Source organism: Phalaenopsis equestris, unplaced genomic scaffold (assembly GCF_001263595.1).
Source record: "Phalaenopsis equestris unplaced genomic scaffold, ASM126359v1 Scaffold000002, whole genome shotgun sequence".
Lineage (NCBI taxonomy): Eukaryota > Viridiplantae > Streptophyta > Magnoliopsida > Asparagales > Orchidaceae > Phalaenopsis > Phalaenopsis equestris.
Window position 1 is genome coordinate 3046517 of NW_018164444.1, and position 6597 is coordinate 3053113.

Here is a 6597-nt window from a genome sequence, read left to right on the forward strand (position 1 = left end):
TTGCCATCAAGTAATAAGTGTAAGGTGAGTTGATGATATACATTGAGAGTCTAGAGAGAAAGAATAGAGGTTAACTTGAGTTTTCTTTTAATTGGATGGGAGAATATGCAACAGACATGTGTGCTCGGAGAGTGTCTTTCAGGTAAGGAGTAAATTCCTTTCATATGTATTCTTTTAATTGATGCAAACTCATATGTAGCTAGTGTCTGTCGGTCGCATGGTGCCTCGAATCCTCGGACAAACATAATTTCTCTTCATAGGTAGTATGTTTTACTTGTACGTCTCGTTCGTGTGTGTCATGTTGCATGTAGTATCATTGCACTCATTTGCATGATGTGTGTTTCGTCCCCCTTGGTCGCCCGTTGTTATTGTTTCGTGCTTTGATTGAACAATCACACTGTGGGCTTCTTGCATGATTGTATGCTTGCCCATTCGCGTTGATAACTTGTCCTACTCGTTAGAGAGTTGTTTGATATCGAGTTGTATTGTGAGATGATTTGGCTGGACGGTTTAAGAACATTGATTCCTCTTAGCCCAAACCAAAGTAATTTGGTGATGTTGATATGTCAATGATTTTGAGGAAGTGTGAGAAGTGAAGTGTCGTATCAGTATATAATTGGGGATGGTTAGAAAGGAATGTTGAGAGTTGGGCGCTAATGGACATTTCGTTTTGTCATTCTATTGATGGAAGATGAGCATAAGTTTTAGTGCTTGACAGAAATCAAATGTCAATCCTTAGCATAAACAAATGAAAATTAATAGGAAATGTTGATAATGTAGTCATTAATTATGTAAGAAACAAATGCCTTTCCGTGATATTTTCTTTTTCCTCCTGCAATCACCTGATTCTTCTCTTTTCTTTTTTCCGCTGCCTTCAAAATTCGGACTCACGATTTCCTTCCTTTTCCCCTGATTCATTGTGCTGCCTTCCTCTATTATGAAATAAAGGATTTAAGAAATAAATGGGTTAAAATATTTTTTGATTTGGTTATTATGTTATTTTGCTCACATCATCTTACCCTCAGAAACCGTATTCAAAAAGTTATTTTTTCTCCTCAACAAACTAAAATAATAAAAAAAAAATTATTTTAAGTATGTTAATAGGTCAACGTTCATAGTTTCTTTCTTTTAAGAAAATATAATAATAATAATAATAATAATAATAATAAAGTAATAAAAATAATAATAGTAATTAAACCCTTTTGGATGTTGGCTAAACGAACTGACGGGTCCACAGAGTAATGATTCTATAGAAAATTATTAGATTTCCTTGGGATTTGTGCCTACATTTCACAATTTCAGGGTTTCATAGCAAGCCGACTATATAAATATAATCCTATGTATATGTGTATATATATATATATATATATATAAAACATATACTATTAGGTAGTGTTGAATGACTGATGAGTCATATTTGTGCAAAAATAGCTCATATTGTCGCATATAAATATTTACATAAATGTGCATATGTTCTAATATTCATAATTATAAGCATGTGATCTTCTTTGCAGCTTTTTTATACACATAAAAAAAAGTCCTTATTTATTGGTTATAATGCATGCCTTATTTTTGTTTTTGTTTATACTTTAAGTAATAGTAGTTATTTACTATCTTTGACTTTCAAACTCATTCGTTGCTATTTTTATATAACATATTTCACTCCACCACTTCAAGGGTTATCTTCGCCGGAGCAAACTTTGAATATTTAGATTTTTTCAGTTTCGTATAAGTTATTGTATTTTCTTTCTAGGTTAGGTAGTTGTTCCTTATTTTCATTTTGGTTCAATTTCAATTGGATCAGTTGTATTCTTAATTATAGAATAAAAAATTAATTTTTTCTTATTTATGTTTATTATTATTTATTACTTTTTTTCTTTTATGAATATAAACATGTTCAATTCATTTTATCATGTCCTGCATTGCCACCAACTATCGTCTTTTAGATCATGGACACCATTTAGTATTTGTGTTACTATAAGGTTCCAAAATGAAATTTAAATGATATTACATTAAATTATTATTTTTTTCTAAAATTTAAATGTTTTTTTTACATTAAAAATTGAATAATTTAGATGAGTTTGTTTAATTTTTAATGTTGTATACATATTTTTCATATTTTTAAGGTAAGTTTTTAGCATGTTTGTTTTAATGATTGGCCTAAAAATCTATGGCATTTGCTCCCTCGAGTCAGGCTTTCATGCAATCATGAGTCGTCATTTCATTTCTTCGTCATAGTGTAATTTCGAGCTCTGTAACTTTATTCCTTAGTTAATACATTATTTATAATAATAATAACAAATGCAGCTACATGAGCACATGCTTAGAAATTTAAAATAATAGTTATATATAATGAAATAAAATAATAATAAAAAACTTAAGTTGATGATTAACTTATGGAAATTCCGGGTTATATTTGCTTGTTTAGGGTTTAGATTTATTAAAATAAGATTATGAGATTGGGGCTCTTGAGAAAACATTTTATTTATTTATTTATTTATTTATTTCAAAGTTCACATGTATTTGTCTCATTATTTTAATGTATTTACACGTTTAATACTAATACCTAAACTTTTATTTATGAATATAACTTTTTTGTGGTATATTTTACTTTTTAAAATAAAAGTGATAGTAAAATTCTTAATGTAAGGTTTATATTTTAAGTTTCATGTGTATTAGTGGATGGAAATGAGCCTAGTTTAAGGGAGCTTAATATTCGTTAATGTTTGACTTAATTTATTTATTTTTTTGTTTGAAATCAGCTTGTGTTTGAAGTTGCTTGTTGTATATGAGAAATGCGTCAGCACGAATCTCGAGAAAATTTAGCAAAATAGGAGAGGAAAGTTCGGCAAAAAAGGATCCACAAAAGGAATACCATAAGTCACTTTGACGGAAGATTAAATGACTTGACGGACAAAGTGCATACCCCTTTAATCGGAACCAGAAGCCGACCAAGAACAAGTAATTCAAATCAAACAACAAGAGACAATAAGCCGAGAGAAGTCACCAACCCAAATCTCGCCCTAGCAATATCATCCATCTCATAAAGAACCCACAAGACTCTTCATCGGGAGGGTGAGGGTTCTATCATGATCTACGCCACAAACACCCTTCAAAAAAGTCGACCAATTTATGTTTGGTCAAATCAAATATTAACAGGAGTCAACCTGCAACCCAACTCATCATATTCGGGCGTCTAATATTCATAATTATAAGCATGTGATCTTCTTTGCAGCTTTTTTATACACATAAAAAAAAGTCCTTATTTATTGGTTATAATGCATGCCTTATTTTTGTTTTTGTTTATACTTTAAGTAATAGTAGTTATTTACTATCTTTGACTTTTAAACTCATTCGTTGCTATTTTTATATAACATATTTCACTCCACCACTTCAAGGGTTATCTTCGCCGGAGCAAACTTTGAATATTTAGATTTTTTCAGTTTCGTATAAGTTATTGTATTTTCTTTCTAGGTTAGGTAGTTGTTCCTTATTTTCATTTTGGTTCAATTTCAATTGGATCAGTTGTATTCTTAATTATAGAATAAAAAATTAATTTTTTCTTATTTATGTTTATTATTATTTATTACTTTTTTTCTTTTATGAATATAAACATGTTCAATTCATTTTATCATGTCCTGCATTGCCACCAACTATCGTCTTTTAGATCATGAACACCATTTAGTATTTGTGTTACTATAAGGTTCCAAAATGAAATTTAAATGATATTACATTAAATTATTATTTTTTTCTAAAATTTAAATGTTTTTTTTACATTAAAAATTGAATAATTTAGATGAGTTTGTTTAATTTTTAATGTTGTATACATATTTTTCATATTTTTAAGGTAAGTTTTTAGCATGTTTGTTTTAATGATTGGCCTAAAAATCTATGGCATTTGCTCCCTCGAGTCAGGCTTTCATGCAATCATGAGTCGTCATTTCATTTCTTCGTCATAGTGTAATTTCGAGCTCTGTAACTTTATTCCTTAGTTAATACATTATTTATAATAATAATAACAAATGCAGCTACATGAGCACATGCTTAGAAATTTAAAATAATAGTTATATATAATGAAATAAAATAATAATAAAAAACTTAAGTTGATGATTAACTTATGGAAATTCCGGGTTATATTTGCTTGTTTAGGGTTTAGATTTATTAAAATAAGATTATGAGATTGGGGCTCTTGAGAAAACATTTTATTTATTTATTTATTTATTTATTTCAAAGTTCACATGTATTTGTCTCATTATTTTAATGTATTTACACGTTTAATACTAATACCTAAACTTTTATTTATGAATATAACTTTTTTGTGGTATATTTTACTTTTTAAAATAAAAGTGATAGTAAAATTCTTAATGTAAGGTTTATATTTTAAGTTTCATGTGTATTAGTGGATGGAAATGAGCCTAGTTTAAGGGAGCTTAATATTCGTTAATGTTTGACTTAATTTATTTATTTTTTTGTTTGAAATCAGCTTGTGTTTGAAGTTGCTTGTTGTATATGAGAAATGCGTCAGCACGAATCTCGAGAAAATTTAGCAAAATAGGAGAGGAAAGTTCGGCAAAAAAGGATCCACAAAAGGAATACCATAAGTCACTTTGACGGAAGATTAAATGACTTGACGGACAAAGTGCATACCCCTTTAATCGGAACCAGAAGCCGACCAAGAACAAGTAATTCAAATCAAACAACAAGAGACAATAAGCCGAGAGAAGTCACCAACCCAAATCTCGCCCTAGCAATATCAGTCATCTCATAAAGAACCCACAAGACTCTTCATCGGGAGGGTGAGGGTTCTATCATGATCTACGCCACAGGTCGACCAATTTATGTTTGGTCAAATCAAATATTGGAGTCAACCTGCAACCCAACTCATCATATTCGGGGTAATGAACCTCGCCAAACAAAGGCTCGTCGATTCTAGTTTACCGAACACTGGGGAAGCAAAGCCATAGGCTCATTTTTGTAAATAACTAAAATACCCTTATAACACCCCTAGAGTTGTAATTGAATCAATGCACTTGATAAACAACTTGAACCCGACTCGATTAATGCTCAAATATGATCATTCAAATTATTAAATAAACAAGTTCAAATAATTTTTAAAAGCTTGAAGCTTAAATGAATTGAACATGAACATAATTGAACTTATTCATTTATGTTCATGAACAAACTCGTTTGTTCAACAAGTAATTTTTTAAATACCTGATATTAAGTTCGATAATAACTCATATTATATATATCATATATTATTTAAATAAAATTTAATTAGTTAGAATTTATTTAATTATAAATTTAATTGTAATATATTCTTATATCAATAATATTTCTACTTTATTTATTAATTATATATTTATTTTATTAATAAATGAATGGTAATTTAGAATGAAATATTACAATTGAAAAGAGTGCCATAAAAAAATTTTTTTGTAGAGTTTTCATAACCTTGAATGTAATAAGTTCATTTTGTATGATCATCCCACTTCAATTGCCAGTAACATCAATGTGAATTGCCCTATTGCTATTATTTTTTTATTAATATGATTAAGTAAATGATCTTCCCTACAACTTTTACGACCAATTTATTTCCATTTATAAATTTTGAACTAGCATACTATCAAGAAGAATTATGTAGCTAATAAGTAAAGTTTAATAATTTTAGAGTTCATAATAGAAATAATTAGTACCTGCAATTAGAGATGCAAAATTAATTATTAAACAATTTATATGAAAATATATATCATCATTTCAATTTTTAGCTCGTTTGAATACTAGTTCACTTGTCATAAGTAAATCAAATACTGATCAAGTTCAAACATTGAAAAAGTTAAACAAATCAAGTTTGAACAATGTATGAAAGCTTAACACAAGGTCAAACCGAGCATGAAAAACTTATAATTATACCAAACCATTCCGAACAAAGATATACTCAGCTCGATAACAGCTCTACGCCCCCATTAAAGTTTGGGTAATCAGGTAATTATTTACATTAAGCCCCTTTTTCACATAAATTGAGGGCTTATTTTTTTAATAAAGGCTAATCGAAAGTATCCATATATAAATTCCTCATTCTACTTTTTACTCTCTCTCTCTCTCTATGTCTTGCTCTGCGGCCTATTTTTTTGGTGTGATTCACAGATATATTTGAAAACAATACTTGTGAATGACAGGTTAGTTTTCGATCCAATTCAAATTTGTTTACTCTATTCAGCATGTGTTCTAGTCGAATTTAATTTTAATGGTTTAAAAAATGATAAACATAACATTTCCTTAGACATCATAAAAATAAAAAAAAACATATATATTCTTTTAATATTTAATTAACTCTTGCAGAAAATAAGTTGCATATGATCAAACAAAAATCCACTTTTGTTCAACCTATTTATAAATTGAACTGTGATAGTTGTATGTATTTAGCTTGCTTATTTAATAAATGAATCAAAAACATATTGCTTATTGAACTGAACACTAACTGTTATCAAATGATAATTTTTTTATAGCTTTATATATAGACATACATACAAATTGTTGAATCCAAATATGTCATTTGGATTGTTACCATAATAAAATGTGAAACCCGAGGGAAAG